The sequence below is a fragment of the Cynocephalus volans genome, chromosome 2 (assembly GCF_027409185.1).
Source record: "Cynocephalus volans isolate mCynVol1 chromosome 2, mCynVol1.pri, whole genome shotgun sequence".
Classification (NCBI taxonomy): Eukaryota; Metazoa; Chordata; class Mammalia; order Dermoptera; family Cynocephalidae; genus Cynocephalus; species Cynocephalus volans.
Genome location: NC_084461.1, coordinates 56,270,689 through 56,288,807, shown reverse-complemented (window position 1 = coordinate 56,288,807; position 18,119 = coordinate 56,270,689). Strand labels below are relative to the sequence as shown.

The 18,119-nt window shown below is 35.0% G+C and overlaps 1 protein-coding gene across 5 annotated transcripts in view; it reads right to left on the bottom strand.

The window, feature by feature from the left end:
- Positions 1-18,119, bottom strand: part of ERBIN (erbb2 interacting protein) — a 144,044-nt gene that overhangs the window by 85,924 nt on the left and 40,001 nt on the right. For all 5 annotated transcript variants that reach the window (XM_063087228.1, XM_063087224.1, XM_063087225.1 and 2 more), the window contains exon 2: positions 2,118-2,165. The gene's annotated coding sequence lies outside the window, so the exon portion shown is untranslated. The remainder of the gene's footprint in view (positions 1-2,117; positions 2,166-18,119) is intronic.

The window sequence follows — 18,119 nt, the reverse complement described above, 5'->3', positions numbered from 1 at the left end:
TTGAGGGAAAAGGCTAATTATGAATTAGTGAAGATTCTCAAGGACGATTTTATTAAGTACACAATGTATGTATATAGGTTAATTCCAACTAGGCTAACATTATGTTAACAAAGGAAGATATATTTCAGTAAGTAAGAATGACTGATAAGTAGTGTTATCTATTCTTTGTACATAAAATGATAAATTCTTGCCCTAGGCAGAAGACTCTATTAAAGTATTAGTTTAACCAAGTGCCAAGACTAGGTTAAGGTCAGTGAGACCTCAGGCACAAAATATAAGAAGGCATCAAAAAATACAATAATCAAGACAGATGTCTTCATATAATTTTTTTAAAATAAAAATTACTGAAAACTAATCCATTTACGAACATGTCAAATGTTTATATAAAGAAAGACAGGATCAGTATTACTGATTTTTCCTTTTGCCTCAGGTTCCAATATGGCACTGCTTCTAACTCTTCTACCTCAACTTATATGATATTCTTAAAGTGTTAAGACAACAAGTAGAAGAAGTTATTTCCCTTGCAATGTTTTTTAAAATCTGACTATTCTTACTCAATTACCTTATGACAGGCATTGTGCTAAGCACCTCAGATAAACTATATGCATATTCTCATTTCATCTTCACTACAACTTTCTAAGACATGTACCTACTATTAGCCCATTTTTCCATAAATAAACTGAGTCTGGGCTCTCTCATACTGCTTCTCAATATATAATAATACGTACCTTAATTCATGTCAAAATGATCCAAGTTCAAAAAGTCTTTGCTACATACTTCTTCAGGTTTTACAAAAATAAACTAAGATATCAAATATCAAATGTTTCCATCTAAAATCTTTGTCAACAAATATCCTAAAAAGTTTACTGAATACTTACTAACAATCTATGTTTATATAAAGGCATGTTTCACAGATAAGAATAAAAACAGTTCATCTAATAAAAAGAATTTAATTGCTAAAGAAGAGTTTAGCTTATACTTGGTATGCTTATGACTGCATATAAAAAATCCAAAAATAAATAAAAAATTTCTTGTTCTAGACAGGTTAAGAATACAACTGATAATGACTTAAGAACAATGGGAAAGAATCTGTCTGCTCTGTCCAATATGGTAGCCACTAGACACATGCGGCTATTTAAACTTAATCAAATAAAATTTAAAATTTGTTTTTCAATCACACTAACCACATTTTAAATTCCCAGTAGCCACGAGTGGCTAGTGGCTAAAATACTGGATCAAACAATGGTGGTAGGAGGCCTCAAACTATTATTCTGGCACACCTGATTATAACTATTGTATATTTGAATTTATGTAATTTCATAGTATCCAGGAACTTGAAAGCTATGTCCTAAAAAATCCACTTCCCCAAAACTATTCTGCACTTGGGAACATAATGCCTAGCTAAGGAAAAAGAACATAAAATGTTATTACCAAATATATGTGATGTAAAGAGCATATTTATTTTAGGTGTGATGCACAGCACTTGAGACATAAGGAAATTTACACGGTAGATTAAGTGATAATAAAGATAAAACAACCTCCAAGATTTTTCGGTAGAGCTAATCATGTTGCCGACAAATAGAAATTATAAAACTTCTCAGAAAGGGCAAAGAATTCAGGGAAAAAAAGATTAGATGCTTGGCTCTAGAAAGCTGAACATAGTTTACATCTCAAAGAAAAACTTCCTGTGGACACAGGCTGTGAGGAGAGCAGCATAAACCTCAGATTAAATTCAGTGGGCCTGGCACCAAAACACAATGGACCCCAATTTTAATCAGTCCTGGAGATGAAAGTAGTACAGACTAAAAAATGCTGATTGATAAGAAAGAATAGGGGCCTTCATCCTTGAGGGCAGAGGAAGAAAGTACCATATTAAAGAAAAGTAAATGAGCAACAATATCCAAAGAGATCCTCGCTCACACAATAAAACAAGGAAGCAATCTGAAAGGGAGAAAGCCTAGAATTTTAGGGATGTGATAAGGGCCACTTTATAAATCAGAAGTAACACTACAGACATAAGAATTTTCTAATCACAATAGAAGAAAAACAGTCAACCCAGAAAAGGGACATAATAATAAGCCAAAAACTTTCTAACAAAAGAAATTAAAGTTACTTACCACTGGGTTGAATTTATTTCCCTGATGTTTCTTAATTGAGCCAACATTCTATGGAAAGCAAAAAGAAAACCAAAGTTAACAAAAATAGATCTTTATGACTCTAAGGAACATCTCTTCTAATTTCTAATTTTCTTCACAGTTTCAGATCCCCCTACTGGCCAACTGCCCCCCCCAAAAAAAAAAAAAATTTTTTTTTAACCTTAAAAGTTAAAGTTCTCAAAAACTGACCATTGTAACCCAAAAATAATGAAGACCAAACATTCAAACCAAAATATTAGTTTCTTAAAAACACAGACAAATTTGCTCACTTCTAAATGTTAGCTTCTTAGCAAGTGAATTTTCTTTGATACAGCTGTAAACTATTGAAAGCCCTCATCTATATTAAAAAAACACAAAACCCCAAATACCCATTCCCTCATTTTTTTTTTTTTTTTTTTGGTGGCAGCTGGCAGGTACAAGGATCCAAACCCATGACCCTGGTTTTATAAGGCTGCACTCTCACCAACTGAGCAACCAGCCACCCTATACCCACAATTAAAATACCATTTATTTGAACTTACTGAGAAATAATAAAACTTTTCCATGCAAATAAACTCTAATCACAAATTATATTTAAATTTAGTAGTTTTTCATGTTCTATGTGTCAGGCACTGTTAATTGCTTCTTGGATTTATTCCCCTTTTTAAGCATCTTGACTATTGAGGGCAATAACAGACCCAGCTTTTGAGCTTTCCAGGCCTGGAGAGGTGAACAGAGGTCCTGTGATCAGTTAAGATCAAAAACTTGTACTTGAAAGTCTGCTTTGGGGGTAGAATGGGAGTTGGTTCTGGGAAAACATTTGCTTTCCTGATAAAAGGCAACAAATGTGTCTGACACCACCAGTCTCCCATTTTTCTAGCCTTGAAACTGTACAAGATGTCTAGTGCTGAAACAACCATCTTATTACCATAAATCAACAAGCATGAGGATTAAAAGCCAGCCAATAAATAACACTGATAGAGTAGAAAGGCAAAACAAGATGGAGTTTCTAGTAGCACTGCTAAGCAGCCGAACCAATGCTAACTACTGCCTCCTTCTGGATTTCTTGGTATGTGAGAAAACTCAGTTCCTTATTTGCTTAAGCCATTGCTAAGTTTTCTGTACTTATAGCCAACACATTCCAAAGTCAGAAAGCCTAAAACCAAAAACAAATGGCCTTAATAAAAAGAATACACATCATAATCTTTTTCTTGAAAATTAAGAGTAATATCCACAAATATTTGTTCAGAATTGTAAAGTCACCCTAAATGTACTGAGCTATTTGTCCTCATGCCAAATTTTTGAAGGCTTCTGAGTTGTTCAAGCTTCTTCATGAATTCTACATGTACTGCACACCACAAAAATATACCTTTGTGTATAGCAAGCAAAGATGACTGCTAAACCTTTTGTCACTCAACATACTCCCACATTTTTGTAGAATTGGAGCTGCCAGTAAACTGAAATGGAATAGGACCATGGTAGGAACAGGTTGCAGAAAAGAGAGATGAGATGTTTGTGTTTAAAAACTGTAGTTTGAAATGCCTGAAAGATATTCGAGTGGAGTCCTGAATAGGCAGCTGGATATGGGCATTCAGAGATGTGAGGAGAGATCAAAGCTGAGAACATAAATTTAAAGGTCATCTGCTTATAGATGATATTTAAAGCAATTAAATGATGAAATCATCAGGAGCATGAGGGTAGACAGAAAAGAGAACGGATCCAATGACTGAGCCCCAAAACATTACAAAATTAGGGGTCAGAGACAGAACTAGTAAAGGACACTGAAGAGAAGCAGTCAAGTGACGCAAGAAAAAACTGTGATATCCTAAAAGCCAAGTGAAAAAAATGTTCCAAGGATGAAGGAGTTAATTATCTCCATTCATGAGGACTTAGAATTGTCACTTTGTATTAATGTAAAAGTCACTGCTCACATCTTGACAAAAACACTTCTAGAGGTGAGCCAAAACACTGTTTGAAGGGGATTCAAGAAAGAACAGGAGAACTGGACATAGCAAATATAAACAGGTAGTTTGATATGAAGGACATTAGAAAAACAGAGCAGTTGCCAGAACAGAATTATGAATCAAAAGACACAACAGTGGATTTGCAGGCAGATGGGAATAATCTAGAAAAAGAGCCCTTTGGCAAATTTTTATAAATAGGATTTGTGCAACCATTAATAGCAAAACCTCCTGCCAATTAAAAAAAAGCTGCTCATATGAAAGAAAACACATAAACCTTGAGTGTAACTGTATAACTAGCTAAATAAAATTCACTCCAGGAATTTTTCAAAAATACACATTACCACACCCTCTCCCCTAGAGGTTCTTCTGATTTAGATTAGATGTAAAATTCAATACTCTTCATCTTAAGCAAAATGCTCATTTGATTCTTTTCTCCAACACATACTTTCAATGATAATCAATACATAATCAATCTTATTTCATCTATACCAAAGGCACCATTGTATAGATCACACTTATAGTTAGAAGATCAACACTTAGGGCTAGATCAATATCAGTGTCAGGCCCCATTAACCCATTTCTAATCCAGTAGAGTGCTGAGAGTTTCTTCAATACAAAAACTTTAACTTTTGTGTCAAACCTTGGTTAGCCTAAAAAAAATTACTGTGCAATGAAGTGGTAGACATACATACTAAAGTTACTAAGGAGTTTCCACATGTGCAGAAATTTCCACTTTTACATTTTAGATATAATTTACATAATAAAATAAACACAGTCTAAGAGCATACATGGCACATGTATACTTCCATGTAACTAACAGGAATCAAGATACAAAACATTCCCATAAACCTAGAAGGTTCACACTTGCCCTTTCCAGTCAATACCCTGACCAAGGCAACCTGTACTGAATAAAGGTGCTATAATATTTGTGTAGAGTGTTAAGAGAACACAGGTTTTGGTTCTGATGGGTAAATATACGGGAATGAACTGATGTGTCATAATCTATAAGTATATTTAATTTTATTTTTAAAACCACTGTTTCACAAAGTGGTTCTTATTTAACACTCCCAGCGACAAGTTTCAATTACATCCTAATCAACACTTGGTATTCTCAGTCTTCCTTAGTTTTAGCCTATGCAGTGGGTGTGTAGCAGCATGATTGTTTTTATTTTATATTTCTCTAATTACAGATGGTGTTGAGGAGCCTCATCCGGACCTGTACCTCATCATTTAGGTGATGAAATAGATATAAATCTTCATACTTTATACTTAATGGCATAAGACTTTTGGAGAAGAGTGATCAATTTTTGTATATGGGAGAAATGCAAATTATTGTGCAAGAGGGTACAATGTGTTGGAAAAACAATTCTCCATGAACTACTCACATTTCTGCAAGGTCAGAGCCCTCTCAGCAATGTCATTAAACAGCCAATTTAAGATGCTTATCTAAAGAGACTGAGACAGTCTACCTTCCCCTCTCCAGAAAAGACTTGGTTTATACTGCACAGTATAGGATGGACAGGTTACCAGTGGTCCTAAATAAGATTGGGTTTCCTAATTTGGGGTTCTTCTCCTGTAATGCACACTACTGCATGTGCAGGTACCATCTGACCCTCACCTTAATCCCCGAGATTAACGCTCAGGGAACTAACAAAAGACATTATTCCAGTTGCTGCTTCTGTAGTGAGTAATTTTAAACTCTTCTTATCTACTGGTCTTATGTTTTCTGGCAGGCTTAACTTTTTCACTTGTAAGTAGGATAAAGCTTTCAAGTAGGATAAAATCTCAGGTTCTCCACTGTTTCTGAGTTAATCACTGTAAATTGAAAAACATGGTCACAATGTTTCACACCACCTAAAAGTAAGACATGGAATCTATTTCCCCATCCCATGAATTTGGGTTGGTTTTGTGATGCTTATCTCTATCAACTTGATGTGGCAGAAGCTTTGTTAAGTGACATAACTTGCTGAACAAAATTTGTTGAATTTGTTTTAAATGCTTTCTTAATTTCCCATTTATTTTTTTACCCATAGATTATTCAGAATTGTCTTCCTTAATTTCAAAATATTTGGTGATCTACTAAATCTCATTTTGCTACTGATTTCTAATTTAATTCCACCATAGCCAAAGAACACAGTAGTATGATTTCAAGCCTTTGAACAGTGCTGAGGCTTTTTGACAGCTCCAAAAAATGTCTATGTGGTGAATGCTCCATGTGCACTTGAATGTCACATTCTGCATGTTCTATAAATGTCAATTGGGTAAATAAAAATGGTTGATATTGGTGTTCAAATCTTCTATATGCTTACCAATTTATGGCATATAAATTACTAAAAAGTATTGAAATCTCTAAATATTGTAAGTTTATTTCTCCTTTTATTTCTATTTTTATTTCATGTATTTTGAAGCTCTTATAAAGTGAATACACTTAGGATTCATATTTCTTAATGAATGGATCTTTTTACCACTGTGAGAATTTTTTTTTCTGTAATAATCCTTGTCTTTTAAGTATATTTTGCCTGATAGCACTGTAGCCATAGGAGCTTTCTTTTGATTAATGTTAATATGATATATCTTTTGCCACCTATTACTTTTAACCAAATCTGCCTTTATATTTAAAGTGTCCATTTGTAGAAAATACCTAGTTAAGTCTTGCTTTTTCAGCCAATCTAACCATTTCTGTTTTAATGGTGGGCTCAGACCTTTATATTTAATGTAATTATTGCTATGGCATAACTTAAAGCTATCACATTACTATTTATTTTCTATCTGTTCTTTGTTCCTCTCTCCTATCTTCTAAATAAAATTATTCCATTTTATCTCTTTTTATGGTCTTTTAGCTATATTATTTTGGGGTTGCTCTAGGAATTTACAATATGCATTCTTTATTAATAATGTATCTTCAAATAATATACCACTTCACATAAAATCTAAGAACTATAAATGAGTATATGTACATTAACTTCCCTCTTGCGTACTACTATATCATATTTTACTTCTACATGTTATAAATTCTAATACATTGTTATTTTTGCTTTATACTATCCACGGTCATTTACATAAACATAAAAACTAGAAAACAGACTTTCATATTTATTCACACATTTACCATGTCCTGCAGTCTTTATTCCTTACTATAGATCTGTTAAGTCTATTTGATCAATTTTTTAATTCAAGATATATTTTTCAGTTCTAGAATCTGCATTTGGTTCTTTTTTAGAGTTTCTATTACCCAATCCCTCCGACATTATCTGGTCAATTGTCTCAAAGTCCTTATCTTCTAATTCTAATAATTGGGTCATCTATACGTCTGCTTCTGGTCATTGTTTTCTCAATTATACAATCACAATCTCCTGTTTCTTTGTATGTTTCATAATTTTTTTAATAATATTCTAACACTGTTTGTAAGATAAGTCAAAAATTAAGTTAAATATTGTTTTGTTAAGTTTTATTTCCCAGAGAGTACCATAAGCTCTTTCAGCTTCTCTCATTTAGGATGGATGAGTGAGTGATAACTCAGATTTCTAGTAGAGTCAATTTGAGCTGGGACTGCTGCAGCTTTAATTAGATTGAATCCATCTGTGATCGGCCCAACCCCCAATCTTCCCACTACCAACCACAGCCACCTTTTTGATCTTGGCAACATTGAGGTAGAAGGATTTGGGTTGCAGTTACACTTTTTTGTTTTGCGGCTGGCCGAGGTGGGATCCGAACCCTGTGATCTTGGTGTTATAAGGCTGCGCTCTTACCATCTGAACTAACCAGCCAGGACTACACATATTTTTAATTCAGTTTACCTTCAGATTCAACTCCAAGAGGGTCCCAAATTCCAAGCACCCTTAGAATTTCTAGTACTACACGATTTCTCTATGCTTTCCAACCCCATCCTCTACTGCTGCTGCTGCTTGGCAAAATGAAAGGGCATTAGATGGAATTATCAGGCTTAATTATTTGATTTTGCCTTTGGGGCTCTGTTAGATTCCCATCCGTTTCCTAAAGCCAACACTGTCATTCAAGGCTCAGATTATTTACCCTCATCCCTTCTAAATCTTTCCATTTATGCAGTCCTACTACTCCATCTGCCTATACTGATACCAGGCACCTGCCCCCATGTAGCAAAAACCACCACACTCATCTATGCAGGACTCAAATACCTCTGGAATTCAAATCACTAAAGCCTTCCATAAGTCCACTGATTTTTGCTAGCCCTATTTTCAAAAGTGTAATTTTTACTTTCTCAGGCTTTTGTTGTTGTTAGCAGGGGACATAAGGCCTTTTGTGTCCTCCTATATCCTAAAGAAGCAGAAATTTCAGTAGATTTTCAGTGTAGATGAAACTTCTACTTACAGGAAAGATACTCCCATGGAAGATATACACTCTTACCCCTTTGTGGAGGAAAACTTGATCAAGGCAGAAGAATCTGCGTAATTTTCCTCTATCTCAGTTTAAGAGGACTAATACAGTTTAAGAAACAAGAGGGCCTGAAATTATTTTTACAGAAAATGTCTTTCATTCCACAAGTGGAAATAAGACACAAATGCAAACATCCCAGATAGAATTAACTCTGAAAGACTGACATCAGATCATCCTATAATCTGAAGGAAGAAGTGGGAGAGAATGAATAAAGAAAACAGCTCAATATGGCTCACAACCAATCTTAGGGAAGGTGAAAAATACTGGAGGTCTGTAGGTAAATTTCACCTGTTTCTAAGCATAGAGTCAGCTCATTTTCAGCAATTGGTTAATAAAACCTGTGCCAAGAGACATTTGAGGCAATATGGATTACAAACATGTATGTTCATATGTTGTTTAATGTGGTAGGGAAATTAAATCATGGCATTATTTCAAAACTAGAAATAGCTTTCTCATACAGTTTTGACTAGATTCTGAACTCTTTCCCATAACAAAATCCTGTGGCAGGATTAACTTCCATACATGTATTTCTTCACTTCTCTTTACTTCCTAGGGTTTATGCCTACGCCAGAGTAATTCCTTGTTCTCCTTTGTTCCTGCTGGTAACTTGTAACAATTTTTTTTCCTCCATTTATTCATTAAGCATGGTCTAGGGAGCCTTGATAGGAACAGAACAAGATGGTCAAAATAACCAGAAAGAACATTAATTATCATGGGGAATGTTAAGTCTATCCCTATAAAGAGAAACAGTCTAAAATACTCCAAGGAACAAATGATTTTGATCACATGCAGCAATATGCTATACCAAGCAGGTATATATTTTTTCTCCCACCTTAAAAATAACCTCTCCTGAAAACATCTCTCTCCAGCTACCAACCAACCCATTACTCTGTTCCCCTTTACAGCAAATTCCTCAAACAAGTTGTCCATATTCACTATCTTCAATTATTCTATTAATTTTTCTTAAATCCACTCCAATCACACTTTTGTCCCATCATTTCAGTGAAGACTGTTTTTCAAAGGTCATCAATGGTCTGCACATTGCTAAATCCAATAGACAATCTAAGTTCATATTTCACTTGAGTTATTAAGTAGCATCACTTCCCCTCACTTTAGAAATTTTCTTCATTTAACTTTCAAGACATCACACATCCTCCTAGTTTTTTCCCACACCACTGGTCACACTTCTGTCTCTTTTGCTAGTTGCTCTTTATGCCAACTTCTTAACACATTATAGTGGCACAGAACACAGATCTCGGCTCTCTTTTTATATACACTCAATACCCTTGGTGATCCTGTTTCAATTCTTGAAATATAATCGATTTTTTAAATACTAAGTACTTTAATGACTGCTGTCTTACTTGGATTCTCCCAAAGCAATGGCTGAGGTAAGGATCTGAGTAAAGAGAGTTTGTCTAGGAAAATGACCTGAGGGAACAGAAAGAATAAGACAGGGATGGCAGGAAAGCCAATACAGATACTCCTTGACTTATGACAGAGTTACAGCCCAATAAACCTACCATGAGTTGAAAATATTTTAACTTGGAAATGCATTTAATATACCTAACCTACCAAACATCATATTCAGCCCAGCTGACCTTCACAGTGCTCAGAACGCTTACATTAGCCTACAGTTGGGCAAAATCATCTAATACAAAGCCTATCTCATAATAAAGAAATGAATATCTTATGTAATTCAGTGGATCCTGTACTGAAAGTGAAAAACAGAATGGTTGTATGGGTACTCGAAGTACAGTTTCTACTGAATGGGTATTGCTTTCACAGCATCATATAGTTGGAAAATCCTGAGTCAGTATGTTGGGGACCGTCTATGTAAGGAATGGTATATTGTCAAAGTCATCTCTAAAGGTAATAGATGCTCATTCTACTTAAATCTCCTGAGAAGCATACAGAAGGTTTCTCAAAATGGTCTGCCTACAGGAGAGGCAAACTTTTATCCATCTGTTCCTGTCTCACACTGAGAAGAGCAGGGGGAAAAAGGAGCAGCATTGCCTCTGTGGGCATTAACTACCAACCTAAGCCTGATAGGCCTGTTCTCTAATCTAGTAGCTTCCCACAGCAAAGAAATCACTGGAGCCAAAAATGAAAACAGTGTGCTTGAGGCAGGAAGCTCAGCCTGAAATGAGCCTGAAATTTCAGAGTACTGTTTCTTGCAACTGGCGTTAAAAATCAAAGGTGTGCCAAGAGAATGTGACACAGGACAGCAGAAATGTCTGCTACAACGAAGCCTGGACCACTCCCTGAAACACAGACTTGCATATCCAACTCACCGTCTAGTGTCTCCATTTAGTGGAAGGATTTAAAGAAAAAAGCAGGAATTAATGATTTAGAAAAGCAAAAGTAAAAATGATGAATGAATACAAAAGCTAGTTCTGTTTTTGGCGGTAGTAGAGAAACAAACATTAAGAACAATTTCCCAGCAGATCTAAAGACAAAAAACATACCAGTAGGAATCAGAATGGGAATTCAACAGCACAGATGTTTTAAAAAACAAAAAATTACTAAGTTCAAATAAATAGTGACGTATTAGTATGTATGACTTTCTATTAAAATACAAATTATAAAATTTTCTCAAACAAAAAATTGTGCATGAAATAATGGATAAAGTTTGTCAAGATTACTTCTCTAAAAAATAACACGCACCTAAATACTTGCAAACTACCAAGGAACTGAATTTGATGACAAGGTTCAGAGCTCACAAGAAAAACGGAAAACTTTCCAATTCATGTTTAAAGTTAGCACAAAGTAACCATATAACATTCAATTCAAGAATACTTCAAAAAATCCTAAATTATATAAAAGCAACTCAAATGCACGAGTAATAGTAAAACACAATTGTTTCTAGGAATGCCAAGATGAATAAACATGACAAAAATCTATTAACAATACATCACAGAAACAGATGAAAATGGGGGAAAATGGATCTTCTTGGCAAACACCACAAGGGCATCTAAATAAAAGTGAACATCCATTCTGGACAAACATCTTGGAAAATCAGAAACAGGATATTCCCTCAATAAGAAACTATCAGTGTCGTGTTCAAGAATTTAAAAAGCAAAAACATTACATTCCCATTAAAATTAAAAAGAATGTTAGCCCTGTCAAGAAAGTGAAGACAACCCACAGTATGGAAGAAACTATTTGTAAATCATATCTGATAATGGATATATAAAGAACTCTAACAACTCAATAATAAAAAGACAAAAAAAACTTAAAAGTGGGTAAAGGATTTGAAAAGGCATTTCTTCAAAGATAAAACAAATGCCAAAAAGCACATAAATATGCTACCATCATTAGTGGTAGGAAAATACATTTAGGGAAATACAAATCAAAACCACAATGATATACCATTTTATATCCACTAGGATGGCTATAATCAAGACAGGCAATAATAAGAGTCAGGAGAACATAGAGAAATTAGAACTCTCATACATTGCTGACGGGAATATAAAATGGTGTAGCCGCTTTGGAAAACAGGTTGGCAGTTCCTCCAAAGTTAAACACAGTTACCATATGACCCAACAATTTCACTCCTAGATGCATAACCAAGAGAACTAAAAACACCATGTTCTCAGAAAAATTTGTAACTTATGTTCATAGCAGCATTATTCATAGTGACCCAAAAGTGGAAACAACTCAAATGTCCATCAACTAATGAATGGATAAGAGCCAGTTCATGACTCACCTGGGAGTGTGGTGCTGACAACCCCTTACTGGTCATCTTTGAAAAATAAAAAAACAACAACAAAAAAAAACCTAATGAATGGACAAACAAAATTTTGTATATCCAGACACAAAGGCCACATATTGTGTGATTTCATTTTTATGGAATTCCTCAATAGGCAAATCCATAGAGATGGAAAGTAGATTAGTAGTTGCAAGGGTCTGGGGACAGGGGAGGATGGGGAGTGGCTGCTAATGAGTACGGAGTTTTTTGAGGGACTGATGAAAATGTTTTGGAATTAGATAGTGATGATGGTTGTACAACTTTGTAAATATAATAAAAACTACTGAACTGTACATTTCAAGAGGGTAAATTTTATTGTATGTGAATTATACCTCAATTTAATAATATTTTTAAATGAAAAATATTAGGAAACCAGCTAATGGCTCTCTTATGTATTAACACAAGATTCCAAACTGATTTTCTAATCCAATTCAGTCAGCACCTGATCTTTTCCTTAAAATCATTTTTTTCACCTCCTCTTTCCCCTCTAAAAACTTAAACTATTTAATCTCCCAACCTCCATTCTAATCCTAACTCACCTTTATACAACTTTACCACTGAATCAAATCCTCTGCTCAGGTGAGGCCTTTTACCTTATTAGACTCCTCATTCCACCTGCTTACTTCAATATACTAATTACCTCTTTAGTTCTTTAAGTAGTATTTTAAATGAAACTGACTATAAAATATTTTTACGCAGTGTGTCTACTGCCCTAGAAACTGAGCCAGACCTGTTGAAAAGCATGACTTGATTTGAGAATCCTGGACGTGAGTCCCATAGAATATGAAATTCCACCTCGTTATTTCTTCTGGGCTCTCTCTAAACAATTTCTATTAATATGCAAATTCACCTGGAAGAGACAAATCCCTAATTTTTTAAAATTATTTTTTAATTGACACATTGATTATACATATTTATCAGGTACAGTTATATTTCAATACAAGTATACAATGTGTGATGATCAAATCAGGGTAATTAGCATATTTGTCATCACAAAAACTTATTTCTTTGTAATGACAGCATTTGAGTTTCTCTCTTCTAGTCAATTGAGAATGGCCCTAATTTCTTAAGGTGACTTTCTTTATAAGTCTATTTTTCCCCAAATTCAAGAAAAGAGAAGCAACAGAGGAGAAGGAACCATGAGGAAACAACAGACAAAAGACAGATGAACAACAGACAAAAGATAGGCAAAACCCTGAGAGACCAGCTTGAAATCCTCATTTTTCTGAAAGCTAACGTGTTCACGTCAGGGTTAACTTAGGCTCAGAATGATTACAAACATCACAAACCTTCCAAAGAAAAGTAAATCATACTCAACACCTAGTTACAGAGGATTTTTAAAGGTTAATTAGCCATGCCCCGGTCCCAAGTCTGCACTCAGCCTAGCAACCTGAGGCAGGCGGGACCCCCCCCCCCCCCCCGGGCCTTGGCCATGCACACCCCCCCCCCCACTACTTCTGCAACCAGGCCAGCAAAGGAGCCACACGTGGGCCAGCCCTACGCCCCATCTCCCTCCCACTCTCCACATCTTAGAATGTAATAAATTTTTTTTTTAAAGGTTAATTACTAACACATAAGTAAAACTTTAAAACACCACCACTTGATGAAAATCTCATTTTTTAGAAGTTTCACTTTTAATAGGATTCACATTTATTTTAGTCATAATATCTATAATTCTATTAAACCATTCAAACATCCCTTAGAACTGAAAACTCACTGATTTTGTTAGTATCACAGATGCAGAGACAAAAAGAGAAAAATTTAAGCTGCTTCTACTAATCAAATATTATTTTGAAAGTACTTTTAAGTAATAAATATTATTTAAATTTCTCTGTAGAAACTGCTGGGTGTTTACTGCCAAGTTGATTGACATATATTGAATCTGACAACCATCTAAGTTAGGTATTTTATGTACAATGAAATATAAGGCAAGGTCACAGGAGAAATAAGAGGTCTTAGATCCGAAGTGTAAAAGCCCTTCTGGGGAGGGGGGGAGGGAGAAGGGAGGGAGGTTTTGGTGATGGGGAGCAATAATCAGCTACAATGTATATCGACAAAATAAAATTAAAAATAAATAAATAAATAAATAAATAAATAAATAAATAAATAAATAAATAAATAAAATTTTTTTTAAAAAGCCCTTCTGTAACATCAACGGTTCTCAGTGAATGTAAGGATACCTTAATATCCAAAAATGCTGAGGACCCACATGAAAATAATTCCACTTTCAATATTCTTGTTGAAAAAACACTTACATGCATACGGATTTTGGGGGTTTTACCTGCAATAAAACTCCATGGCCCATGGGTGGGAGTCATTCTAAAATTTCAACAGTGAGATTTTGACTATACCAAGATGGACACCAGATACCCAAAAAACGACATAGCAGACACCTTTAGAACAGCTCCCAATTCACAATGACCCCTCCTTCCTCTGAAAAAAAAAAGTCACCACAAAGTACCTTTGTGCAAATTTCAAAACTGCAGTGCAGCCCTATGAGTATGGGTATACGACTTGGCAAGCAGACATGGGCAATAAGCAACCTGCCCAATACAGCAGCACTGCTCTGAGGGCTGTCCTCCTATTTGAAAGGGGTGGCTCTCTAACATCTATTTTAGTACCAGGTAACACTGCCCACCTAGTTGTAGCAGATTGGAAAAAGGATGGGCACCTGACTCAAGGTAGTCAATTATTTTCTTCTCCCCAGGATGACTAAGTGGAACTGAAAGAAAATAAGTCTGTCCCCATTTAGCTGAACTGTAACGTCTGAAGCCAGAATCTATGGAGCTGCTGCCATCCACCATATGGACACAGAAACAGAATGCTCATCATTGCTCTTCTGAAGAGAGAAAAATATAAAAGAGTGATGGTCTTGGGTTCCTGACGGCTTTCCAGTTATTTGTTCTAATTCCTTTCTGAGGATACCTGCATTCTATTCTGTGTCCATAAGACATCGCTACATCCTTGTGATTACCCTTCTACTGGTTTCTGTTACTTTAATCTAAGGGGTCCTATTAAAACACTTTACATATACCAAACCTTCTAAGCTGAAAATCTCTAAGTTCAAATAAATGAAAAATCAAATATAATTATAATCAATTATTTTGCAAATCACTCTATCTTTCCACCCATCCTCAAAGCCTCAATACACCTATTTTTCTAAAAAAGGAACTCTGTGTTCCAAAGTTGAGAGACCTAATCTGAAGACTTGACACAACACAGACCTTGTTTTTTTTTTTTGGGGGGGGGGGCTGGCCAGTAAAGGAATCCAAACCCATGACCTCTGTGTTACTAACACCATGCTCTCCCAAATGAGCTAACTGGCCAGCCCTACAACACAGACTTTTAAACAATGAAAAAAACAGTCACATAATGAACAATATCTGTACAGACATAATCACTTCCAGATGCATGACTCTGCCTTTTTCATTTCCCCTCAACCAACTAGTTTAGAGCTATTCTCAAAGCTACTAGACTTCATGGGCACAGGAAAGTCCAACTTAACCACCTAAGTAGCTAATATGGAGTAAAATCACAAACGAAATCAGTCAAATTAACGTTGAATGACTACATTTGGCTTTCTGATACTAAATATGACAACATAAACATGACAAATATGACAGTAAAGAAAAACATTTCCTGAGTTACTACTAGGTGCTGAGTTCTACGTATAGTACTAAAGATATAAAGATAAGTAAGACATAACAGTCCCTCCCTCAATGAGTTTCTAAATTTAGATAAAACATGATAGATAGCAAATAATCACAATATAATGCAATATATCCACCAATAAGAATACAAAGTTACAAATTTGGAAAAAAGGAGAACCAAATAGTATGGTGGTAAGGGAGAACAGTCTAACAGGACAGAAAAGCATATACAAACCAAAGTGTAGAATAGCTCTGTGCATACAGGAAAAAAGTAATTAGTGTTCCTAGCAGATGAAATTAGGTAAATGGGAGTAGATTTTGAAATATCTAAGAATGAGGTCAGGATGGTCAGCAGGGGGACCACAACTTAAAAGCTTTGAATACCATGCTAAAGTAATGTGGACTGTAATTGGTAAGCAGGAGTTTTAAGACTTAAAAGCAAAGGAGTGACACAATCTGATTTAAGTATGAGATCACTCGGTTAGCAGTGTGGGGCTAAAAACAATCTTGATGGTATTTAGCCAGTAATATGACTTATGAAGCATAAGGGGAATGTCTGTTGCCTTCATGATCTTAAAATCACACCCAAGCAGGAAGTTAAAAGCAGAGGAATATATCACCTACTGCAAACCAGACATCTTCATGCACTAAATCCTTGTAACACCCCTGTAGCTGATCCAATCTATTGTTTACAGAAAAGATAAAGAAACCGACACAGCAGGTAACTTTTCCAAGATTACAATGACAGATCTCAGATTAAAATCCAGTTCGCCTGACTCCATAATTCACTGCTGTTTCCCTAAACCACATCTCTCACTGCCTGATTTAATAAAGAAAAGTCACTAATATTTTCATTGAACAGTGTAGTCTTCATACTGCACTAGAGTATATAATTTGATATGGACAATAATAATGTCATTTTTTTCCCCTGTTGAGTCAATTACTTTTAGGCAAGGTAACAACATATGAGAACCAGGACTTTAAGAGGAGGACATCTAAAGTTTAACATGCTTAATATTTTTAAAAAATAGTGATTCCCTAAAGAAAAACAGTGAAAACAATTAAATCTGATTACTGAAAAATAACATATGGCCACTTTGTAACAAACAAAAATGAAAAGCATAAGATACCTGAAGAACTTAGGAAGCAGTATCTGAAACTATTCCTGGAAAGCAGTGTTTGTATGTGGGTTTTATTTGTTTTGTGGGATTTGGGTTATAGCTAGGGGAGAAGGGGGTGAGTACACAAGTGACACAGAATCAAGCTGTGTCAATGCAACTTGTTAAAACCTGCATATTCAACACTGACAATATAACTTTAATAGAAGAAATTCCTGGATAACAGAAAGCCTACTAATGAACTGCTGAAAATTAAACACAAAGGAAAATGGCTTGGAAATAATACTTCTTTATGTTTGAGTCTAGATTCCACCATTTACTGTTTTGTGATCCTGAACAAGTCGCCTCTTCAATCTCTTTATATGAAAAAAAAAAAATGGGCATGGTGGCTGTATTTTAGTTGTTCTAAGAATACATAAACGTCCAACACAAAGTCTAATATACAAGATTAAAGTTGAATTTTTTCCTTTCTGTTACGGTTACATAAGAGTTTTATAATCTTCTCAAAAGAACTTTAGTATTTTACATATACTATTCATTCTCACAGGTACAGTACTTTGTTTTTAATGTTTTCTTGCTTACTTGCTTTATTGGGTATGAGGTGAGCATGGCTTTGCTGGAGCACTTGTTCTCACATTAGCTTTTTAATTGACAAATACCACATTAGCTTTATAAAGTTGGTACTATTTCTTGCTCACTTATAGTTTAAACACCATATTGCATTATTTTTAGTACAAGAAGGTGAGAGACCTCTCAATCATGATTATTTTTCCTGTCTTATTAAAAACAAAAGATTCGTGAAAGCAGTCACATTCTTCATGTATTTACTTTATGGGAATTGAGTTATATGCCCTTTTCTCAAAATTAAGTTAAATTAAAAAACAAAAATAATAATGTGAGTGATTCTTTCTATCCTTCTTCACTCAGTGAATGCAGGTCTTGGAATGAATTAGAGTGATGTCAACCTTCCTCTTTCCTCTCACAGTCTGATAATCAAAACTTGCTGGATGCTATCCTAGTGTTTAAATAAAATTTTCATACAAGAGGCCCTGAACACAAAGCCAAATATATTTTATCTGATTTTTAATGGA